Source organism: Odocoileus virginianus, chromosome 22, assembly GCF_023699985.2.
Source record: "Odocoileus virginianus isolate 20LAN1187 ecotype Illinois chromosome 22, Ovbor_1.2, whole genome shotgun sequence".
NCBI classification, from domain to species: domain Eukaryota; kingdom Metazoa; phylum Chordata; class Mammalia; order Artiodactyla; family Cervidae; genus Odocoileus; species Odocoileus virginianus.
The window spans coordinates 47718840-47743935 of record NC_069695.1 but is presented as its reverse complement, the minus strand read 5'-3'; the positions used below and the strand labels follow the sequence as shown (position 1 = coordinate 47743935).

General features: G+C 38.2%; 1 long non-coding RNA gene across 1 annotated transcript in view; it reads right to left on the bottom strand.

The window, feature by feature from the left end:
• LOC110143081 (uncharacterized) overlaps positions 1–23700 on the bottom strand; it is a 32762-nt gene extending 9062 nt beyond the window's left edge. Inside the window, exons 1-2 of the long non-coding RNA XR_011482819.1 lie at positions 23458–23700; positions 5002–5066 (exon numbers count right to left, since the gene is read on the bottom strand). This is a non-coding gene — a long non-coding RNA (uncharacterized lncRNA). The remainder of the gene's footprint in view (positions 1–5001; positions 5067–23457) is intronic.
• Positions 23701–25096: the final 1396 nt, after the last annotated feature.

Here is a 25096-nt window from a genome sequence, read left to right as displayed (position 1 = left end):
GGTTGCCATTTCCTTCTCTAGGGGATCTTCCTGACCCAGGGATGGAACCCAGGTCTCCTGCATAGCAGGTGGATTCTTATTGTCTGAGCCAACAGGAAAGCTATGTGTCTACACACTCAATTTCATCTTCGTGATTAGACTGAAGGACACCATCTCTACAATTGGTCTATGTTCTTTCTTAAAAGGAAAAAAAAAAGGACTTTCTGTGCAAGATGGCAAAAACAGTACAAAAAAGGGAATAACATGTTTGGACAAGGATGAATAGAAACAAACCAATATGAATAGGGAGGAAGTAAAATAGGGCCCTGAGAGTATAGAAAGAAAATACAGGAGAAAAAATGTGAATTTGTAGCCCTATTCAATCATGACTTTGTTTTTAGAGATGAAAAAAGTCTAGTCCTGGATCCTCTGAAGCTTTATCCTGTATCGTGGAAAAACAAGAAGGCTTTTCAGGACAAAGAACAGTGAATCCTTCCCTAGCCTGCTAAGGAAGAAATATGTGTGATGGTCAACGAGTCCCTACGCATGGGTCTTTGCCACATGTGGAAAAGTACAGATATGTCTTGGCCAGTGAGAAATAACTGAGTCTCTTGTTGTGACAGCTTATGATTAAGAAAAACCTTTGTCTTATCAAATCCTGCTAACTACTGCTGCCTTACTTATCAACTGGCTGTAATTAGCTACCCTATAAATGTCCAGGTAGAAAGCCAAATATTTAGGAAACCTGGCCATTTCATCCATTTTGAACTGAAATTTGGGACTTCAACCTCAGAACAGGCTTTAGGGATAGGCTGATCATGATCATAAAAACCAATTTCAGTTTCTTCTAGAATCTCCTGCTAGGAGCATCCCTTATTCTCCCTGGCAACGTGATGTCCCCAGTAGAACGGAGCAGGACTGACTCCGGCCACCTCCGCACCTCATTCAGAGCATCCCTTACATGAAGCCTTCCCATGCTCCTCCCTCTCTTACTGGCTGGATGTTGACGTACAATGTAGATCAGAGCTGACGTCATTATATTTCAATTTAATCGGAAGAGTATAGATTCTTAACAAGGGTAATCTATGGATCTATGGTCTGGGTAAATGTGTCCATTGGGATTGCATTTGGCTGAAAGTGTATGGCTTAACTAGATACAATTTTTTTTTTTTTTTTACTTATTAGAACACTTGACAAGAACACTTGACAAGAAAGCATATAGTTCAGTGGTCTCAAGGATGACGCCAAAGATCCAGTGTCTTTCCTGTCTAAGGAACTCTCAGCAAGTGTTCTCCGTCTCGCGGCCACAAGATGGCTCTCTATCTCAGGCATCAAACCTTCGTCCTCCGCAGGAGGTTGAAGAGGGGTACCGGAAGACCAGGCAGTGAGGAAAACGTGCACAGAAATGGCTAGCCGACTCGGACTTCTGTCCTATTGACTGGAACTTTGTCACATGACGACCCCTGGATGAAATAGTGTCTGTGAAGTTAATTAGTTTTGGGTACGTGTATTGCCATATCAAATAAAATTATAGATCAGTTGTAAGGAAGAAGGAAAAGATAGAAATTAGAAATTACTTATGTCTAGTCTGAAAAAAATAGAGAAAATCTTTCTAGAAGAGATAGTGGAATCACAATGCATAAAATTGGGTTGCTATCACAAGTAGTTTTGGAAAGTAGTTAAACATAGGTTGCAGGCTTGATGATTGTGGGTGTTGCAGATGGTGGGGGTTTTGGACCTAGAGGGTGGTACTGTATGATCACTAACGTTCCTCCAACTGTGAGCTTTGATGAGCCTATTGTTTTTCTTTTGTGTATCTCTCCCTCAATTTTGTTTCAGTCTGACCCAAAATGTAAGCCAGTTGCTTTTCAGACCCATCACAAACTAACTCATTTGGATATTCAGATACCTTCAGTGACTTCTCATTGACTATGCCAGACATACTGAGTTGAAATTGATGAGGTCCATAAATCTGAAGATTTTGCAACTTATCTTTGATGAGATTAAGCAACCAGGACTGGGAATGGTGGTTTGTCCACTGTATTATTTTGTAGCAGACCTTTCCAAGCCTGTCTCTTCTCTCCTACCTTTTCTAAACTACCTATTACATTAAATTACTCACTGTTCTTCAATCTACTTATTTTCCTGCCTCTGTAACTGTTTTTTCTATCTCACAATGATGGTCCCCAACTCCTCAAAATTGAACACTTTTAATTGCCTTTTTAAAAATTTTCAAAGTTCTCCCAGTGGTCACCACATTCAGGAATCCTTATTTCTTCTAGGTGGTGATAGTTTCTTCTTTGGACACAATGACTATTTTGTATATTTATGTCTTCAACACACTGTGTCCTTTAGTAATATTTTGAAGTATAAGAATTTTATTATTATTATTATTTTTGCCTCTCAATGTTTTAGGAAAAGAACTCTCATAATTAGCAAAATATAAATTAAATAAGTGTTTGCTATTTTTTTGAGAAAAATAACATGAAAGATAATAAGAGAGAGGTAGAAAATTTCAAAAACGGTATATTCCAAAATGGTATATTTCAAAAATGGTATATTCAAAATTAAACTATGACTATTATTTGTTGTTATAAGACACAGGCCATTGAGATGAATGTATGGCATATAATCGACAGCAAAGTATGCTTATATTTTCTCATAAAAACAGATAATTATAGGTCCAGTAGTATGATTTTTAAAGAATTTATATATTAAAATATCTCTATGAACCGTGAGTCAGGACCTTTTACTCTCTATGTATTTAAAATATTTCTTTCTTTATCTACCTATCTCCTTATATATATATATTAATATCTAAATGGCTAGAGAGCTAAATAAATGGACATATATACCTACACAATATTATAATTTCTGGTTGTCTTATTGTGTTATGTGTTATTTAATATTTCACGTGATACATGTTGTGAACTCTAATGAAATAGCAGTTTCCTTTGATTTTTAGCATGGTCATTAGAAAAATGCAAGTGGAAGAGCTCAGTGTCAGAAGGAATATTCACAATTGTAATTACTGAAATGGATGGAAAAGAGTCTTGGAAATTAAAATCATTTTCAGTTTTCACATTTTTTTTTCTATCTGGTGTCTGAGATAACTATAAATGAAGAAATCCTAAATGACACTGAGCTTGATGATTAACTGCCTGGATATAAAGTAATCAGTATGCAAAAATCAACTGGGCTGATTGAAATATATTTTCAACCTCCAAGGGTATTGTTTTGTTATCATAACTCTAGCAAAATGAAAATGCAATATAGAAAGGGTTTGTACTGTATAATTAATGGAAACCTTGGATACCAATTGTGAAAATAAAAGGACAGAACTCATGAGTGAATTGAAATAGAAATAGAGAGCCTCTCCATCTGGTCCTTGAGAGAAAGCTGTGAAATTGTGTATAATAACATGCTATTGCTAGGTTCTCCACTGGACATATTTTACTAGCATCTTGTATTAGGTAAATTTTATTTTTTCTTTTTGCTTCTCAACAAAGATGCTGGAAAATCCCTGAGTCTGTTTGTCACCTTCTTCCTGCCCACTCCTTCAATCAGTCCTGCATATGGTTCCATAGAAATGTGTCTAAAATGCAAGATATTAAGACTTTTCTCAATTCTTTACTGACTTGTTGTTCAGTCACTCAGTCATGTCCGACTCTTTGTGACCTCATGGACTGCAGCACACCAGGGTTCCCTGTCCTTCACCATCTCCTGGAGCTTGCTCAAAGTCCATTGAGTCAGTGATGCCATCCAACCATCCCATCTTGTGTTGTCCCCTTCTCCTGCCTTTAATCTTTTCCAGCATCAGGGTCTTTTCTAATGAGTCACCTCTTTATATCAGGTGCCCAAAGTATTGGAGCTTCAGCTTCAGCACCAGTCCTTCCAATGAATATTCAGTATTGGCTTCCTTTAGGATGGACTGGTTGGATCTCCTTGCAGTCCAAGGGACTCTCAAGAGTCTTCTCCAACACCACAGTTCAAAAGCATCATTTCTTTGGTGCTCAGCCTTCTTTATGGTCCAACTCTCATATTCCTTGACAATATAAAGAGGGCATCTGTAATCTGCTCCTGTATCCTCTCCAATGTCATCCCTTCAAATTGTTTCTTGCCAGAGTTTTCCAACACCGTCCCTGTTTACTGTTCTTACCCCACCTTCTTGCATCCTATTTATTTATAATTCTTATTGGACTGGAGCTGGTTTACAATGTTGCATTAGTTTCAGGTGAGCAGCAAAGTGAATCAGTTGTGTTGTTTCTGTTTAGCTGCTGAGTCATGTTGGACTCTTTTGCGACTCCATGGACGGTAGCCCACCAGGCTCCTCTGGCCATGGGATTTCCCAGGCAAGAATACTGGAGTGGGTTGCCATTTCCTTCTTCAGGGGATCTTCCCGACCCAGGGATCAAACCCACATCTCCTGCATTGGCAGGTGGATTCTTTATGGTTGAACTACCAGAGAAGTCCGAATCAGTCATACTTATACATATATCCAGCCTTTTTTTGTGGTTTTTTTTTTTGTGTGTGTTTTATATTATTTTCTGCTATAGGCCATTACTTCATGTCCATTAAATCTGTGATGGTATGTAACCCTCTCAATGGACATGAAGTAATGGCCTATAAAGGGAAAAGAATCTAAAGAAACGAAAAAACAAACAAAATGAATAGAGCTCCCTGCGCTGTATAGCGTGTTCTTGCCAGCATCCTGTCTAATTGATGTGCACCACCTTACATTTCAACTCTACCCCATCAACTCCACCCTTTAAGACTCCTTTTAGCCATTATTTTCTCCAGGAAGCTTCCTTAGCCTCCAAGCTTTCTTTGTTTGGTGTCCCTTTTCTGGGCCCTCAAAGTACCTCATTTTAATGTAACTTTTTTCGTTGATGTATAACATGCACACAGAGAAAGGCAAGCACAGCTAAACGCATAGGTTAGTTGGTGATGTTAGTCCACATAACCAACACTCAGAGTTAAAAATAGAACATGATTCCACCATGGAAGCCTCCTCCATCTCACCTTCCAGTCTCGGCTCCATCCGAAGGCAGTTCCTGTCCTCACTTCTCACACCATGTCCGTTCCACCTGTTTTTGAATAACATAATGTGTACACATTTGTGCACACAGCAGAAGTTACTTAGGACCTTGTCTTTGTACAGCTTGGTCTAGTGATGAACATGTGACAGATGAATGAAAATACACAGCTTTTTTTCCTAAAGACAGATTTTCTGTTTGCATAAATGGAAGTAGTTTAGCATACTGAAAAAAATGTTTTAATACATAACAATAAAAAGACTCAGTTGTGTACAGTGCTTACAATGGCTTTTCTGTATTACTTATACTATCTTCCTTGTGTTTCTAAAAAACTGATTTTCATAGCTGACCCTCCAGTTTCAGGTGACTGAACTGGACATTTCTGTGAAACATACAATTCTTTGTAGGGAAAAAACAATAGATAATAAAGACAAAGAAAGTATTGGATGGCTCTACGTGTATTCAGTATTTGGTATTTGAAAGGCAGTGCATACAAAGGTAAGATTAATATCCTCTTCCTTATAAACATGGAAAGAGATTTAAACAAATGTGAGTTATGGTTGGATCAGGTTACAGAAAGAGCACTTGTCAAAACCTAGTGCGCCTATGAAATTTCGCCTTAATTGCAAACTACGAAGCCCGTCAGTCAGAGCTTTTCACGGAGGCTGACAGAGCACATGAGACTCTTAATCAGAGACAAAGACTTGACCACTCACAGGAGGCACAGTCAGGGTAGCAGCATTGTCTTAGGCGGGTGATAGTCATCACTGCGGTGACAGGAAGAGGGCGTGTGCACACACAGTGGGTGACGTTACAGGGAAGAATCTCCAGCTTAAGGAGCTCCCATCTGTCATGAAGGACCGTCGGCATGCCCTTGGCTTCAGAGGAAGACCCTGTCTCCGTCTTCCATGGACACTGCACTTGGCTGTGTGTCTTGCTCTAACCAACATCCTTGAAAGCATCTTACCAACATCCTATACCAACATAAGGGAACAGAGGCCATTAGTGCCTTTGCTAAAAGACATGTGAAGATTTGAGAAAGCCAAGGACAACCATCTCCCCCAGATATCCACCCCTCGCTGGTACCTTGTTTTAGATTCTGCTGAATTCTCTGTCAGCCACTCTGATGAATCTGAAAGATTAAGTTTTGCCTCAAGCAAAACTTAAATAAAACTACTATCAACACAGTGCCCAGAAAGTAGGATGAGACCACCCCGTGGTATTGATTTCAACCATGATGCACATGGTCCTGGAACCAGCCAGCCGAACAAATCCCATTAAGCCCCATGGTCTGTCTTAGAAAGTCAGATGGCTTTCTCACAATTTCTTACTCAATCTTTCTATTTGACCTGTGGAATTAAGCAGGTACAGCCAGAGGTGTTAACAATTTCAGAACTCTTACTTGGCTCATAAGGAAGAAGCATGAGGCCAATCTATCATCCATAAAGACACTGGCCAGTGAGTTGAGGCTGTTTCCCTTTCAGAGATGGTGTCATGGCTCACTGCAGATAAAATCAGGGACATAGTTCACGTCATCTTTTGCAATTGGTGACTCCCATTGGAGAGATAACTGCACACAGGACATGTTGTCCTTCTGGGTAACTCCCTATGGTAACCAAAGGGTTACACTTTGGGGAGATCCCTGAGTCATCTGGAGTCTATCTGACCCACTAGTGGTGCTTCCATAACACTTTAAGGTCTATTTCCTTGCGTAATATGCAATTCAGTGTATTTTGAGGAGAGAGGCAAGCTAACACTTGGCTTCTATACCTAAAGTATTGTCTCAGATTCCCTGGAGAGCACTGTTCAGTTTTGCAGGGGGGTGGGGGATTGGGGTGGGTGGAGGGGTGGGGGGTGGGTGGGAGGAGTGGGTTCCTCTAAGTGCATAGATCGGCAGCATCTCCAATGGAGCCTCTCAGCCGGCCAATAAGCCTTGGGTTCCCAGGCAGATCCAATAGTTCAGTTGGTTCCTTGCTCTGAGGGATCCCCTGAGGACAATCCAATTTGTCCTGTCTGTCCATACCAGCCAGGAGGCATTCATCCAGCCCAGTGAGTGAATGAAGGCTACAGCAGTGGAGGTGGGGAGAAAACTCGAGGGATGTTTCATGCAAGCTGTAGGAGAACTGGAACCATCCTTAGCTGTTCTAGGTAGACAGATATCTTGGTGAAGGGAAGTGAAAGTTGCTCAGTCGTGTCTGACTCTTTGCGACCCCATGCACTGTTGCCCACCAGGCTCCTCCGTCCATGGGATTCTCCAAGCAAGAATACTGGAGTGGGTTGCCGTTTCCTTCTCCAGGGGATCTTCCTGACCCAGGGTTTGAACTCAGGTCTCCTGCCTCGGAAGCAATTTCTTTACCATTTGAGGACCAGAGAAGCCCAGAAACAAGGGTGACCCATTAATGATCAGAGTCTTTGACGGGGCTGATAGATCCAATAATTAGTTAAATTGAAAGTGTTTGCAATTGTTCGAGAGAGCTGCACCAGGGTATTTGCCTTCCTTGCAAACGCTGTGTTGAGACTCTGGAGGAGAAAAGACTGTCAATGTCCTCCACTCTTGGGTAAGTCCCAGGATCCAAGATGTTGCATGTTCCTATGTATGTTGGGGTTGTCGCTGTCCCTCCAGCACCAGGAAATCAGTGAGGCTCCTTCCAGTAGTAATAGCTTTGCTTCTGTTCTAATACTTTCCAACTCACAGTAAATCAGGTGCAAATACACCTGGGGTATATTTATAAAACATAACCAAAATTTGGTTTGCATCTCCAGGCCCCCTTTGACAGTCTATGGGGTCACAAAAGAGTCAGACATGACTGAGTTACACATACACACAGACACATGTAGCTTCTACCTCAGTTAAATTATACATATAGTCTCCTCCTATAGACATCCTCAGACCGCTTCACAGGGACCATTTGTTCCCAAAGAACTCAAAGAGCTTTGCTCTTTTCTGCAACATGCAGCTTTTCTTTTCTGCAAAGAGGAAATCCACTTGTTGGGCCTTCCGCTCCTCTCCTTTACCAGTTGTGCTTCTTTGTTGCTAGCACCTACTTTTTGCCACACTTATCAGTTATATCACTTACTCCTTCAGTATCCTGAGGTCTTAGTTGTTTTCAGAAAAAAAAAAAAAAATTACATGAAAGTGAAATGTTCACACACCATTCTCTTAATCCTTTCAGAGGTGAAATTATTTTAAATATTTTTAAAAAGTACTTCTCTAGGTAAATTATTTCAGTGTTTTTCTGAATTGGACCCCATAGAAGAGATGAAATCTGCCTGTGTTATTTGTAAATGTCCAAGTACAGAGTTTTACAGCCAGCAGTTTTAAACACAAATATTGGGAGAGGTGGTGGTGATGACTAAACTGAGTCGTGTCCGACTCTTTGTGACTCCGTGGACTGTAGCCCTCCAGGCCCTTCTGTCTGTAGGATTCTCCAGGCAAGAATACTGCAGTGGGTTGCCATTTCCTTCTCCAGGGATCTTCCTGACCCAGGGATGGAACCCAGATCTCCTGCACTGCAGGTGGATTTACTGACTGAACTGCAGGGGAGCCCACTGGGAGATGATGGATTAAGAATAGTCAGCTGGTTATGTTGCTCTAACATTTTGCCAGATGAGCTCAGAGACTTTTATTGTGGGTTAAGGATTTGATCATATGGTGGTAATAGTTTCTAGTCATTACTATTAGTTGAAAATGAAAACTGATCTAATATAAAACTGTAGTATTTTTATTACCATTTCCTTCTATTTGTTTTAGATAGATTTCAGTCTTAAGGACACGGATTTAAATTGGTATAGAAAACATACTCTTTAAGATGTTTTACTATCTTTTCCTGAGTCTTCCAATAAAATACCACTGTAAAACATATTGACATCTCTATAGCATTTTTAAGTCTTAAATTTAGATTTCCATTGTTGTTTATCTTTTCCATAGTCCATACCTTTCCTTTGAGAGAATACATGTTGTTATTCAGTGTGTTCATTACATAAATTGTCTTTGTCTCTGAGAGTGTAATTATTTAGAAGTGAAAATTGGATTAAAAACATGAGTGCTGAAAGCTTACAACAGTCAAGCTTATAATTAATAGTACTTTTGTATTATGCACCCAAAAATCTGTTTTCCATTTTATTTAAATGGGCTTTTCTTGTTTATGTCCTGGATTCTTCTTGACAGACATCCATAATTAAAATAATTGATTCTGTGAAAAGATCCAGCAGTGTAATGCTTAACAGTCCATATCAAAAAGGTCAGACACCAATTACTGTAATTTTGCATAAAATGAAATAAAAAAGCTGCCCCTTTCACTCCAAGTGAAAAATGTTAGGATAATCAGAATTCTCAGGAGGCTTTTTCAATCAATACATGCTTCAGTGAATGATTGCAACCCCAAAATTGAAAGAACATTCTATTCAGACCTGCAATTATGGTCACACGGAATATAAGTCCTTTTAGAAGGATTTTTTTCTTCCCCTGCTTGAAAAGATTGATTTTGGTTGTCCGTAGTCCTCGTGTTTTCTCTGACACAATGTTGTGCATGTTTCCAGTGTTCAGCCCCTTTTGTGAATGTTTGCAGTCACTAGACTGACTCCTTCTTGTAATGCTTGTGATTCTTCGTAGCAAGGGTACCTTTTCTAGTTAGACTTTCAGGGCTTTAACCAATGAAACCTACACATTTTAGGATGATGTAATACTGTGATCTAGAGGGTACTTTTAAAGTCAGCATGTGGAAAACATCATTCACATTAAAGCAGCTTTCTGAGCCTGCTATAAATGCGATTAATTTTTCCAATAAAATATCCTGTTTTTTTCCCCTTGGATTTAGGCCCCACGTTAATCCAATATGATTTCATCTTGATTACATCTGCAAAGACCCCATTTTCAAATGTCACATTCCTAGACTTCCAGGGGACATGAAATTTGGGGTACAATATTCAATCTATTACACTATAAACTAAAAAATATATACGGTATAATTGTATATAGTATTTTTGTAGTTATACTGTAAAAAAACCCTCACATGGCCCAGGGCCCAGCCAGTAAGTGGAATAGATCAAATTTAAGCTTTGATCTATTTGGTTCTACAGGTGGTTCTCAGGCTGCTTCTCCTTGACAGTGGATCTGTATTTTACACTTTATGAAGAGCTCAGGGCTACTCAAAGCTCTTTCCTGTCAACGCCAAACCTCTCACCCAGACACATACGCGCAGACCATCTTTATTCTAATTTCAAGGCAGAATATTCTCATATGAGTAGAGCACATAAGAATAGAATGTTTGATCTCTTTTAATGCCTAGGAAAGTAGTATTAGTTGTTCTGTGACTGTATTTGGGCCTGAAGTTTACAGGGTCATATTCTTTCTCTCTACTTTCAGTTGAATTTTTTAAAAAATTTATTTTTGATTGGATGATAATTGCTTTCCAATTTGTGTTGGTTTCTGCTCTACAAGATGTGAAAGTAACTCAGTCGTGTCCAACTCTTTGAGACCTCACGGACTGTATAGTCCATGGAATTCTTCAGGCCAGAATACTGGATTGGGTAGCTGTTCCCTTCTCCAGTGCACCTTCCCAACCCAGGGATTGAACACAGGTCTCCCGCATTGCAGGCGAATTCTTTACCAGCTGAGCCTCCATGGAAGCCCATAGAAGGTGAATCAGCTATAAGTGTACATATGCCCCCTCCCGCTTGAGCCTCCCTCCCCACCCCCATTACACCCCTTTAATTTGATGTGACGAGAGTCAGAGGGGTACTTTCATAACAAGTCACTAGAAAACTGGTTCTCTAAGTCTGGCCCCTGGACCAACATAATCAGAAATGCGAGTTCTCATGTCCAGCAATCTGTATTTTAATGAGCCCTCCGAGAGATAGTGATGGACACTAAAGTTATAGAGCTGCTGCTCTAGAATCAAACTTCCTCCACTGCTGGGCATTAATTAAAAGCGAAGTTCTTAGGGAGTCTGGCGTGGACATGTACACACTGCTTTATTTAAACTGGATAACCGACAAAGGCCTACCGGGTGGTACAGGGAGCTCTGCTCAATACTATGTAACAATTTAAGTGGGAAAAGAATCTGAAAAAGAACAGACACATGTATATGTATAACTGAATCTCTTTGTTGCACATTTAGAACTAACATAACAGTGTTAATCATCTATAATATAAAATAAAAAGAAAAAAAAATGAGTTCTTGGTGCCTCCCCTAGTCCAACTGTATTCACCAGGGCCGGAAACTAGAGATGTGTTTGTCCTTGAGGTTTAGCCAATACTATTAAAGTTCATGCGCTTGCTTTCTCTGCTCTATTTACATTCTCCAACATCATTGTTAGGTTGTGGTTTCACTTTGAGAAGTGCCTGGGTTATGAGATCACAGTGAACTTTATACCTTCTTCCCAGCATGTCTTAATTTCAGTTTCTGCCTCATTTTACAGATGTTTGGGTGCATGCTTTATCTTTCTTTTATGGGTATAAACTCTTTTAGGACAGGAATAATGTACTGTTATGCTTCCATCCTTCCACAGTGCCTACAAATAATAAACTCACCATGTACACAGTGGCCACTCAATACATTTTGGGGCAAGGGACTGAATTAAACACATAATCTTAGAAAAACATAATTTCACAAAAGCAATTTTTATGCCCCAGATAGTTAATCATATTGACACTTCATAGTATTTATCTGTACATTTCAAAGCTAATGCCTTTATTGGAAACAGAATAGAATTATCCACTAAACCCATTTCTATAGGAGAAAAAAAAAAAACTTTTAGAGCAACATGAATCAAAATGTCCTTTTGAATATAAAGTACAGTGACAGTAATAATTGAAGTTCCTAGAAGCAATGTGGCCATAATGAGCGGCCGCTACAGCTGTTATATACTTATTAAGCACAGAGGAACTGTTTGCTGCTGTGGATAAAAAGAACTGGATTCCTTGATCATTTGCTTAACTCCACTTTAGATAAAGTCTTTAGAAAATAAGCTTCCATTAACAAGATTTTCTTAAAACCACTTAATGGGTCTCCGCCTTCTATCTAATGTTTAAGATGTCAAATGAGAATGATTCCTCTTTAGGAATCTCTACTGGCTAGTTCACTTCTACCAAATATAATATTTCTCCTCCACCCCTCAAAAAAGCATAGATTATTCTTGCCTCATTGTATATATAGTTTTAAAATAATTCATTTCTCTAAAATGAAAAATGAACTCATTCATTACTCATTTCTAAATTCAATATATATCTTTCTAATTTCATTATATTTTTGTTGATCTAAATTCATTCTTTAAAAATTGTAATTCTTTTAAATGTTAGGGATTACCTTTTTTTAGATACTAGCATGTTTTGAAAATTGTTTAGAATATAATACTCAAGAAGTTAGAATTTAGAATTTTGTTGCATTTATCACTATTACCAGGCTAGAACATATGCACTTAATAAACATTTGAAAAGCTGAATGAATTCACTTTATTATGGAGGGGAATTTCAATTTGAAATAATCCATCACGGGATAATGTTGTCTAGAAATGTCTGGTGGAGACAAACACTGCACTGTCTTAGAACCTGACTGAGTCTGAATATCAAATACCAACTGTGTAGAGAGAAAGTTCCCAGTCTTCATACAGAGGGTCTCTAAGCAGGCGGATGTGGTGGAAATATGCCAATAATTTATTATAAATCTAGTCCTTTTGAGCTGATAACATGAGAATTGTCAAACAGCATTCCAGAATTTTAGAAAGATTATAAACCATAACTGGCAGTGTCAGTATATGATGATACAAAAAAAAAAAAAAAAAATCCTACTGGCTTTCAAGAGAGTAATTTTTATCCCTAAGAGTGGAGTAAGCAAATTAGGATGATCATTCATGCATAATTTACAGTTAGGTGACATTTTCTCACTGCTAGAAGTCATCCAATTCTTTAGGTTATCAACTGCCAAGAGCAGGTATAATGTAGTTTATCTGCAGCTGAACCGAAGATAATCATCTTAAAGAAATGAAAACAACTTCTTAGCATAAAAAGATGCTTATCCTCTGATAGGTCTACTAAATATAGGTTCACCAGAGTTAAGAACTCCCAGTTTTAAAATAGCTCTTGCATACGAATTAGCCAGTCTGGTTCTCCTTTGCTCAACCTCTGTTCAACCTGGCTGCTGATCCCTTCACAGGTCTTCCTCTTCGCTCATTTTCTGCTCCACAGGGTAATCAGAAAGAGTTTAGCAGGTCCTCAAAGGTAGTGCAGACAGTTAAGTTTTCTGAACTGATATTTACTCCCTATGTCTCTTCTTTATTTTCAGGTGAGCTGTTTTCTCTCACTTTCTCTTCTTTCCAACTGGAGCTTAAATTTCCCCAATCTTTCACTGAACAATTATGGTCAAATTCCATCCTTCTTCACAAACTTACAGGACTTCACAAAACTACCTCCTTTTCACTTTCTCCCCTTTTTTTAATATCTGGACCAAAATGTACCAGATTATGAAAAAGTACAAGAAATATATGCTCAAGACATACCTGAGTTGACAAAAAATGTATATATTTTGAAGTGAAAATAGATTTAATAAAGAACTATTGCTATCAATTAGTAAAGTCCTTGACGGTGAAGAGAAATCTACTTCAAAATTGTTCTATTTTTTATTTTTCTCTTTGTAATCAAAGTAAAGATATCTGTTTTTGAGCTATAACTTGTAATACTAAAAACATACTTAATTTCTAATGTTATTAAATGGCCTGTATTTTATTGTGACAATGTTTTCTGCTACATTTCATTGAAAATATGTATCATTTAATACTGATGAAGAACCTTCTGGTGATCTAGTTTGGGAACTGTATTATTCTTTACTAGGCTGCTTTCTCAGGAAAACACATTCCCAGTTTAGGCAAATGAATCACAAATGGAATATAGGAGCATCACCAACTGGAGTATTTGCTGATTCAAATTACTTCTTAGAAATCTTTTAATATTAGGGATCTTTTTATTGTGATCCCCAAGTTTTCTTCAGTTATATTAGTAAATAACTTAGGAAAAAGAAAAAAAAAGGGATGAAAACTGTGGCGTGGAAATAAAGCCTAGCTACCTCGACGTTCACTTAGGCAGTGAGTCCCAGCATTTACCATATGTCAAATCACCAGCGGGTTTGTTAGTACCCGGGTCATGGAACCCCACTCAAAGTTCATTGTCTGGATGTCACGGGTTGAGTTTATTTATAATAGGCATAATGTGGATGTTTGTTTCAGCATATGAAACAGGTGTAACCACCATGTATTGGCTCACAGTGTGTTTTCATAAAGAAACAAATTATCAATATCCCTATTTTGCTGGAATGATATACCTTTCCACCATGATGGTCCTAAATATTTTTCTCAGGATTTTTGGTCCTTAACCTGTTATGTCTTTTGTTAAAATTGTTTTGCCGTTAAGCCTTGAGCATAAATACTCTAAAATAGGAAGCAACGGGAGGAATTTTTATGGATGAAATCACCAGTACATGTGGATTGTTACCTGACACCCCAAGTCAAGGAAATCTGTCTGTAAACGGGAGGAAGGCGCAGCAGAGACGCTTATTGTGCCAGCAGTTTGGACAGTCACACTGTATGTCTGCCCCCTGGGGCTTCCCAGGTGGCTCAGTGTTAAAGAATCTGCCTGCAGATGCAGGGGATGCTGGTTGGATCCCTGGGTCAGGAAGATCCCCTGCAGGAGGAAATGGCAACCCACCCCAGTACTCTTGCCTGGAAAATCCCAAGGACAGAGGAGCCTGGGGGGCTACAGTCCATGGGGTTGCAAAATAGTCAGGCATGACTTAGTGACTAAAAGAACAAAACATAGTAGAGGTCTGGGTTGAGTGATGATCATATCAAGAAGAGGACAGTCTCCTTGTTCAGATTAAACTGCACCCACTCCACTTCTCCAGGACTGACAGAGGAATGGAGACTTTTGGAATGGCTCTGTATCTGTATTCCTTCCCTGGGACCTAGTTCACTTTCCTGTCTTCTTTCTACATACACTCTCCCCTCTTCCTCACACTTCTACTTGTCCCTTATGTATCTTCAGCTTCTTTTTCTGGACTCAGCTTAACACACCTTTTTCAGGGAAGCATCTCTAACCTTCAATAACAGTGAATTCTATTTCCAGTAACATATCATCTATGCCTCTCAAAACATTTGTACTATGATACTATGTAATTAGCTATTTGTTTAACATTTTAATTAATTTAATTTAATTTAATTTATCCATGAGGTTTCTTAAGTTATATTTGTAAGTAGTTTAGGAAGAAAGAAAGTTTAGGTTATAAACACCGTGAGGGCAGACATTTTGGTCAGTACTGTAGTATAGTGTTTAACAAAATAGATGCTGTGTTTATATGTACTCAGTAGATAGGTATTAATTATGAGTTATTGTATCACTAAATAGGCAGTCGTAACTAAATATAAACATTCCAAATGCATTCATAATGGAGAAGACTTCACTGTGAAATAGATAAGTAGATCAATTCATCCACTAGAAGTCCAATAATTGTGCTATGGAATGGCTCATTTAGTAAAGACCTGTGTCCTTAGTTAACTATCAGATAAATTCTTCATTTAGAATCATAACATTTTCAAACCAAAAGAGGACTCAGTGCTATAAACAGGCTTTGGAGTTAAGATAAGTTCAAGTTTGAATTTCAGCTTTTTTAGTTAAATATATTAGACAAGTTATTTGGATTTTATAAGCCTTTTAAAGTCTCATATATATATCATATATAATGTTATGTATGACCTTTGCAAAATTGTGGATATTAGGAAAATTACATGAAACATTTGTTATATAATTAATAAACATTACTTAGTTATGCATATAGTTAAACAATTAACAACCAAAAAAGTCATCAAAAAGAATGCTTCAATTTTGTTCCTTAGTTAATTTTGCAAAAATACTTATGTCAAACAATAAATGTCCAATTTGCCTAATAATTGCCTTTAGCTCTTAGGATATGTAATGCATTTTCATTTAAAATTTCCAATTTTAGTTTTAACAATATTTTAATTCAGTCTTTAAAGAAACATTGAATAACACTGTGAAATTATATTAACCTAATGGAATAAAGTAAATTATTTAACCATTCAAAGCTACTTTGTGAATCCCTTAAATCAATATATTAATATTTAATTATATGTATTAAGAAAGAATTAATATGAGAACTTCAGCAAATACATTGTAGAGAAAGGTGATTTTTAGGTCTTAGAAGTTCTCAGGTGACTTCAGTGGTAAAGAATCCACCTGCCAATGCAGGAAATGCAGGAGACTCGGGTTTGATTCCTGGGTCGGGAAGATCCCCTGGAGGAGGCAGTGGCAGCCCACTCCAGTATTCTTGCCTGGGAAATCTCATGGTCCGAGAATCCTGGCAGGCTACAGTCCACGGGGTCACAAATAGTCGGACACAGCTTAGCAGCTGTGCACACAAGCATCATTCTCTTAGCTTCCAGAATATTTAATGCATAGTCTAATTTTATGCTGTCCAGAAAACCAAGTCAAAGTTATTTTTGTTTTTTCTTTATACTCTTTTTGCTGTTTCAAGAGATGAATTTACCAAGGATGAGAAAGTTAAGAGAGAGGGAGAGAAAACTCAAAAGAAAAAAAATAGCAATAGTCTTGGGAATAAAGTAAAGATGGATAACTGATAATTCATTTAGCTGAATCTCACATACAGTGAAGGAAGATGTAAAACCAAAACCAATATATTTATATAGCAGAAAACTCTAAGTTACAAGAAGTGGTGGTACTAATCAGCTTTGCAAAAGGAAGGCAATGAGGTGGCAGAGGTGGTTTAGTCACTAAAGTCCGACTCTTTGCGACCCCACGGACTGTAGACCCCAGGCTCCTCTGTCTGTGGAATTTTCCAGGCAAGAATACTGGAGTGGGTTGCTATTTCCTTCTCCAGGGGATCTTCCTGACCCAGGGATGGAACCCACATCTCCTGCAGCAGCAGATGGATTCTTTACCGCTGAGCCACAAGGGAAGCCAAGGTAATGAGACATGGCTCAAATTAGGAGAAACGAGAAAGTTTCTGGAGAGCAGTTAAATAGATCCCTGTGTGACTTTTCTTACACCAAACTACTGAGAAACTACCCTGCTATTCTCGTTCTACAAATTGGAGGATTTATTCTCTGAAGGGGATAAAACAGGAGGACTCTGGAGAAGGGGGTGTCAATCATAACTGAACACGTGGGAGCCAAACCAAAAATGATGAGATTAAGGAATGATCTTTTAATGATGAGATCTTTTAATCCTGAAGCCCCCACCTTGCTAGTGGTCAGAAGTTTGCCATCCAGGTAGAAGACTTAAACATAGCAACAGTGGAGAGTCCCCAAGAGATTATTCAGGTTATCTACTTTGATATCAAAGTAGAAGTTAGATATAGTAGACTGGTAATTGAAGATGGGTCCAGGAAAGATGTATCTCTTTAAGAGTCTTTTGTGTCCAGAAACCAGAAAAAAAAGTGTTTCAGACTGCCCAGAAAATGTGGTTTGTTGGATACCAAGATAAAACCCACTCAAAAGAAAAAAAGTGATCAAGTGTATAACAAGTTGCTGACAAATGAGAAATGAACAGTGAGGATTTCAAGATATGGAAATTAGTAGAGATAGTAGGTAATTTAGAAACAGTGGACAAAAAGAGATTTTTGAAGAGTTTTTCCATAAAGGATAACAGAGCAAAGTGGTGGTTGCTATAGGGGAAAGAGGAGACTGATGTTATATTGTTATTGTTTAAGGAGACATAAATTGGGTGTTGGTTTAAGGGAAGGATATTTTAATGATGGAGAGAAAGATAATTGCTGAGAATTATCCCTTGACAATGTGAGAAAAATCAGGATCCATAAACAGGGAGTCTGTTTTTAACAGGGAGCTCACAGTTTATTAACAGTATTAGGAGAAAAGCAAATACATTAATATCAACACTGGGTGTAATTTTTGACATTGAAAGCTTGTGAAATATTCTTTAGTCTTTCTATTTCTTCCTGTAAGGGTGATTTGAGGAAGATTTTGGTAGTTGGGATTATAGTTTTGAAGTTGATGGCTGTGACAAGGTTACAGCTACGGAAGTGGCTGACCGAGGAGTACTGAGCTCACGTAACTGACATGCCGGGATCTGGAAAGATCACACACATGTGTATTGTGTGTGCATGCTCAGTTGCTTGGGTGTGTCCGACTCTTTGTGACTCTTTGGACTGTAGCCCACCAGGCTCCTCTATCCGTGGAATTTTTCAGGCAAGAATATTGGAGTGATTTGCCATTTCTACTTCCAGGGGATCTTGTCGACCCAGGGATGGAACCCTCATCTCCTGCACTGGCAGACAAACTCTTCACCTGTTGAGCCCTGGGGTAAAAGGTTCGTTATAGAGATATCTGGTGACCAAGGAGAAAAGATTTTAAAGAAGCAGGGGGTGTGAACCTGGGTTAGTGATCATTGCAACAGAAAGAGTTGGTCTAGGATCTGAGAGATTTTAAGCAGAGAGGGAGCTGCTATAGAAGAAGCAACTCAGCACAAGGAAGTAGGAAGTCACGTCCTCACTTTGGAGACAGCATGTATGAGGACTGGAGAGAAAAGCACAAAAAACTTGCAAAGGCTGCTGGCAAAGCAGGCTCCTCTGAGAAGATTCACGTTTTAGAGCCTGAAGGTAGAAAGCCTTCTGAACTGCTCATGATAAAAGTGTGTGCTTGATTTCTCCAGAGTTACTTACACCTATTCTTTGTAGAATAACTTCCTAACTGATATTTATATGTGGAGAAAATAAGGCATCAATAATTTCAAGGAAAATGAAATTTCATATTTTCAAGATATGCATTATAAATACATAAGTGAATATTCAAGAATATATTACAAGCAGAGGAGGTCGCCAATGTACAAGTATATATTATGTGTCTCTGATTTTACATATATCTCTAACACATCACATATCCCTAAAAAGTTTATACACATTTTCATGTAATGTGGCAAAATATCTACTGTATTCAAGCAGTTCCTCATTGTTTAGAAAAGTTTATAGTTTTAAGGAAGTTCACCATCTCCCATTCTTTAATATGATATTTAAAAGGCTACTCCGAGGCATTTCTGACTTGATCATTCTAAGTTCAATAACTTTCTTTTCCACTGTTTCTCATTATGTTTCAAATTTGTTGCAAGATGATTCAAAGTGCAAGAGCCTACAGCTATGTTTAAATGAGAATAATATTTACATGGAGAAAGAACTGTCTCCCACTCTCCAAGTAGCTGCTGTAGCCTTCAAAATGCTGTTGTTTATAATGATCAATACAATGTGTGTCTAATAGCATTTTTATCAGGGCTATACCTAGAGTGTAAAACAGAATACCCACATGCTATTGCGTGTGACTTGTCTTTTAAAATACTAATCAGAAATGGAGCAGTACTTGGCAATTTAATATTCTTGGGAATGATTTCAATTCCTGAGAAATAGCTTAACATTAATCTATGACAGAACACTATTTTCCAGATACCAGCAAATGCTTGACAAGAAATAGAAGCAAGATAAATAAGCATTAAATATCCCTCTAAATCTGTTGATAAGTTCTGAAACTAATATTTTTTCCCAACTGCCAGCATCTCATTGTGAAACAAATTGAAAACTTGCTCATTTGGTGCCTTTATTTTGTATGTAAACAACAGTGTTTTTTTTTTTTTTTTTATGAATAAAGAGAATTGTTGTAGTTCTGCTTAGTCACTTTAAAAATGAAAAAAAAAATGGAGTTCTACATTAGAAAAAGAAATTAAATAAGAGAAGTTGAAATAATTTCATTTCAAAAGATATTCAATTGAATATAAAATTGCAATTTCTAAGTATATACATTTATAAAAATTGTTATGTAAGAGAATATGTGAATATCTACATTAATTAAATTTTTTCCTAAAAGGAAAAAAAAAAACTGCTATGTATTTTTGAATGTCTTAGAGAAAATAAAAAATATTATGTGGAAGAGCAAGTGTGTTTCTTCACCCGTCTCATATCTAGTCCTTCTGTGACCTGTCTTTTGTATTACTGACAGAAGTCAGTAATAGAAAATTTTTTCCTAATGAGTGTGCTTACACAGTTATCACTGCTTTATAAACATCCCAGAGTGTCTATCAAGGTTACCTAAATTCTCCTTTGCTTCAATAAGGTTGTTTGTGATGTTACCCCCAGAGAACACTTAGTACCTGTTAAGTGTTTTACTGGAATTCACCATGAATTTTATATCACTTGCTAACATATTTCCCTCAGTATTATGATATATATTACTCAAATTTTGATTTTTTTAAAATAAACAGTACATTAGTCAACACCCAAAGAAAATTTAACAACCAGGACCTGTAAAGTAAGATTTTATGTAAAAGATGAGAGTGAAGATAGAGTGATTTGATTAATGAAAGAATTCAGGAACCACATCAATTTTCTTCAACAACAGCCCAGGGGAATCTTAACCAAATCCTGAAGAAGATGGAATAAGGTTTGTAAATGACTAGATTAGGTGTTTGGATTGGAAGACCATTCTCTTGAAAAGATCTCGTTCAAAGAGGGATATGTGAATGGATTATCCAGAGATAGTAAGGCAAATATATATATTTAAAATTCTCTACCTAGCCAGGATATCATCCAAGAAAAAAGGAACAGAATATTGTCCATATACATATAAGCACTGAAGAATTATAGCATTTTACTTGAAAATTTTACTTGAATCCATGCTTCAAAAGGCAATTAATTTGAAATAAAAATTACCAACAAAGTAGTTGTGAAAGAGCCAACTCTTCTTTCAAAACAATATTTTCTTTAAATAATTGGAAATTATGCTTACACACTGAGGGCTAAAATCCATTAAGTCAATGGTAGGGAATATATGTTTTAAAAATGATACTACTACCAGCAGGGAATACCTATGAAAATGCACTAGAGATAACAAAGTGGAGAACTTACTGAAACAACCCTGAAGATCCGTTACATCTTGTCCCTTAAGTCTATGATATGCTGTTTAAATAAGTGATCATTTTAACACATATCAGTCAATTCAGATTTCTTAATTAAAACTAGAAAGTTCTAACCAAGACACATGAATATTAGATTACGTGAGGGTTTGGTAAATAATATCCCATTACTGTTTCTTCTCTTTCTTCCTATTTTGAATCCAGTTACAAACTATAAAAAAAAAAAAAGCCACAGATATTCCATTTTCTTCCTTTTACCCATGCCTTGTTGGAATGTGACACTGCAGTTTTTCCCATCTGTAAATGAAGTCTGTTTCCCCCACCTCTGACTCTGGATTGGCCTTGTGACTTCCATTGTCAGACAGAACTCATCAGAGGGATAGCATGGCTGTTTCAAGCCCAGGCTTCAAGCAGCCTTAAACACCTATTTTCTTGAGAGTTTGCTGAACCACCCTGTGACTAAGCCCCAGCCAATCTTACTGGAAAATTAGATGTCATACAGAGGAGAGGGAGTCTGTCCCAGAGCAGGCATCCTAGGCCCATCAGTCCCGGGTGAAGGACCCTGTGAAGCCAGGCTGAAGTCAGCCAAACCTAGAACAGACCAGAACCATCTACCAAAGCTCAGTCCAAATTTCCAGCTCACAGAATTGTCAGCTAAATAAATTAATGTTGTTTTGATCTCCTATATATTGAGATGTTCACACAACTGATAACTGATTCAAAAGTGATCTGGCTCTTTTCCAGGCTGAAAGTCGCTGTGATATCTGGACCCTTACTGCAGCTATATCCATGCTATGCTCACTTCTTTAAACCCAGGTTTTGCTCATAAGGATCTGTTTCACAAAAACAATCGAATTATCCTTTCCTTATGCCTTTTCGGTCTAATCTCTTCTTCAAGGTAAATATATTCTCGAGATGGTTTTCTGTGACCCTAGGTCACGAAATTCTATGTGATTTTATGCTAAAATCTAAAGGATAAAAAGAAGTAAATAAGAAAAAGGCAAAATAGGATGGGTTAGCTTGATAAGAAATCTTCTAGCAGAGGAAAACAATGCATAAAATATCCCAAAGAATAAAATAAAAGGCCTGAGAGGCACCAGAATGGGCTAGTGGCAAGTTCAGAATGTGCGGCAGGGCTCAATCATGAATGTCGGTGCACCACGGTTAACATTTTGGTATTTATTCTTTAACTGCACTACACAGCAGTGAGAAGATTTTAGATACGGAATTGTCATGACCTGATTTATACTTCAAGTACAGAACTATGGGGTTGTACATGAAGTGAATTATAAGTAGGAAAAAAAAAAAAAAGCTACATATCTCATCCTGTAGTCCAGGGAAGATAATTTGATGACTTGGATACAAATGTTGCCATCGGCTGTAAAATAGCACTAAGGTACATTCTTCTGGGGACAGAATTGGCAAGACTGGGTAGATGGGATTTGTGGAGTGAGAAAATGAGTTCAAGTTTTGAGTAAGTGGGTAGGTGCTAGTACTTATTGCCTAAGGGCAGGTTTGGAAGTGGAAAGAGTAGTCAAAAGACTCAAAATAACAATTGACCATAAAATCGATGTGTCTGCAATATGTTCTATGAGACATCTGGTGAATCCTGAGTGATATGGGGCCAGCCATCCATTAGCCATTATTACTGTGGAGCTTGGAAAAGGAAATGGCAACCCACTCCAGTATTCTTGCTTGGAAATGCGTCAGACAGAGGAGCCTGGCAGGCTACAGTCCATGGGGCCAGATACAACTTAGCGACTACAACTGCGGATCTAGCTCTATGGATAGCACAAATTGTATATTAGAGGGTATGTTCCATGACTATAAGCTCTGTAAAAAAAGATCTCATTTCCCTTTTACTTGGTACCATGTCTTGAAAGGATGGCAATAATGAATCATATCTCCAACACAAAAAGCTAAAGAAGTAAAAATTTAAGAAAAGTCAAATAAATATAGGCGTAAAGATAAATTCACATATCAATGAGTTAAAGTACACGTAATTAATACCACTCTTTCAATTATGATGTATTTCTTGTAATGTCAGTATTCTTTGTTTCCAGTATCATTTCATTGTTTTCTTCAACTTGCTATTTGAACTTCCACAGGTCATTTTTCTACTATTTTGACTCTAGTTTGACCTTTTCTCTGTCTTGGTCTCTCACTGCCTCAGTCACCCTAGAGCTTCCTTTTCTCTCTCAGACCAATGAACATTTTACTCAGAGTTAATTTTTTCTGTTTTATTGACTTGGACATTTCTTTGCTCTTGGGTTCTTGAGCATGGTGAAGCAGTTAAAAGGTGTCCAAGAAAAGTCCAATTATATGTATTACTGTTTCAGCCTCAAAGGAATTAGTAAGTATGTGAAAGTTAGTGATAAATCTCTGGGCCTCAGTCCAAGGGATTGTGGAAAAGAGAGACAAAGTCTAATTAACGTCCCCCTCCTGATGATGAGGACTGGAAATTGGAGGCCTCAGTCGGAACCCTGGATAACTGAAGTCACTCACCAGAGGGGTGTCATGTGTCCTTCTCACTGGAGGGGATTTGGTGGGGGTATTTGTTCTGGGAGAGAGCTTCTAGATCTTTCAGGGTGGGCTTGTCTTTCCCATTTAGTCAACTGGTGGAATGCTGCTGCTGAGTGTCAGTAATACCGTTTTCTGGTGACTTCATTAGGGGTCCTTAGCAACTAAAGCATCCTTGGTTATCTCTTAAAAGGCCATTGCAGGTATTTTTCAAAACGCACACACACGTCTTCTCTGAAGTCTTCTTACCCCTTGGTCTTTAACCAAAAAGGCTTCAGTTCTGCAGAGCTGTATATATATTATTGTTGTTCTGTCACTAAGTCATGTCCAATTCTTTTCGACCCCGTGGACAGTAGCCGGCCAGGCTCCTCTGTCCATGGAACTTTCTAGGCAAGAATACTGGCGTGGGTTGCCATTTCCTACTGCAGAGGATTTTCTCAATCCAGGGATCAATCATGGGCAGGTGGATACTTTATCACTGCACCACCTGGGAAGGCTTTTTATTTTTTTTAAATTCTTTTGTAACTTTATTACTTTAGCAGTGTATTATTTTTGGGCTTCCCAGGTGGTGCTAGTGGTAAAGAACCCACCTTCCCATGCAGGAGACATAAGAGATGCGGGTTCGACTCCTGGGTTGTGAAGAGCCCCTGGAGGAGGGCATGGCAACCCATTCCAGTATTCTTGCCTGGAGAATGCGCTGGACAGAGGAGCCTGTGGGCGCCAGTCCATGGGACTGCAAAGAGTGGGACACAACTGAAGCAGCTTAGCACAGCACATATTATGTTTTAATGCCTTGAAAGACAAATTCCACACCATAGATTAGCTTCCTGAATGAAGAAGGAAATGAACATCTTACTTCTCAAAATAAGTTAAAGTTACAGAAAGTCTAGATGGATGTTCAGAATAATGGCCCCCAAAGATGCCCTTGTTCTAATCCCCAGAACTCGTAAATGCATTACACTACGTGACAAAAGGATCTTTGCAGTTGTGATTAACATCAAGGACCTTGAGATGGGGGAGTTTTTCCCGGGTTACCTGGATAATTACACACCCCTAAAATTGGAAGAGGAAGGTAGAAGATTGGGTCAGAGAGATGAGATGGAGGAGGAGGCACTGGAGATACAGGTGCAGCAGAGACTCCCTATTGTTGGCTGCATTTAGAGATGGAGGAACACGATGAAACAGGAATGCAGTGACTTTAAGAAGTCTGGAATGATTTTTAGCTGACTGCCCACAAGATGATGGGGACATCAGGCCTATAGCCAGAAATACATGGGCTCTACCAAGGTTCTGAATGAGCCTAGAAGTGGTTCTCCTCCAGAGCCTCCAGAAAAGGAAGCAGAGCTGTCAACACCTTGATCATAACCTGCAAAGACCTGTATGGGGCCGCTGACCTACAGACTGTGAGACTAGACTTGAGTTGCTATAAGCCACTGCATTTGTGGTGCTTTTTCATAGCAGGAGTAAAAGCAGAATACATTGGAGAAAAAGGAATGTGTAGAAATAATTATATAACAAACATTATGATTTTATCCTGAGTGAAATCTTTATAACATACTTGACAATTTGATGTCAAGTGGCCAGATTTTATTTTTTGAAAAACCTATTTCCAGATCACTATTTG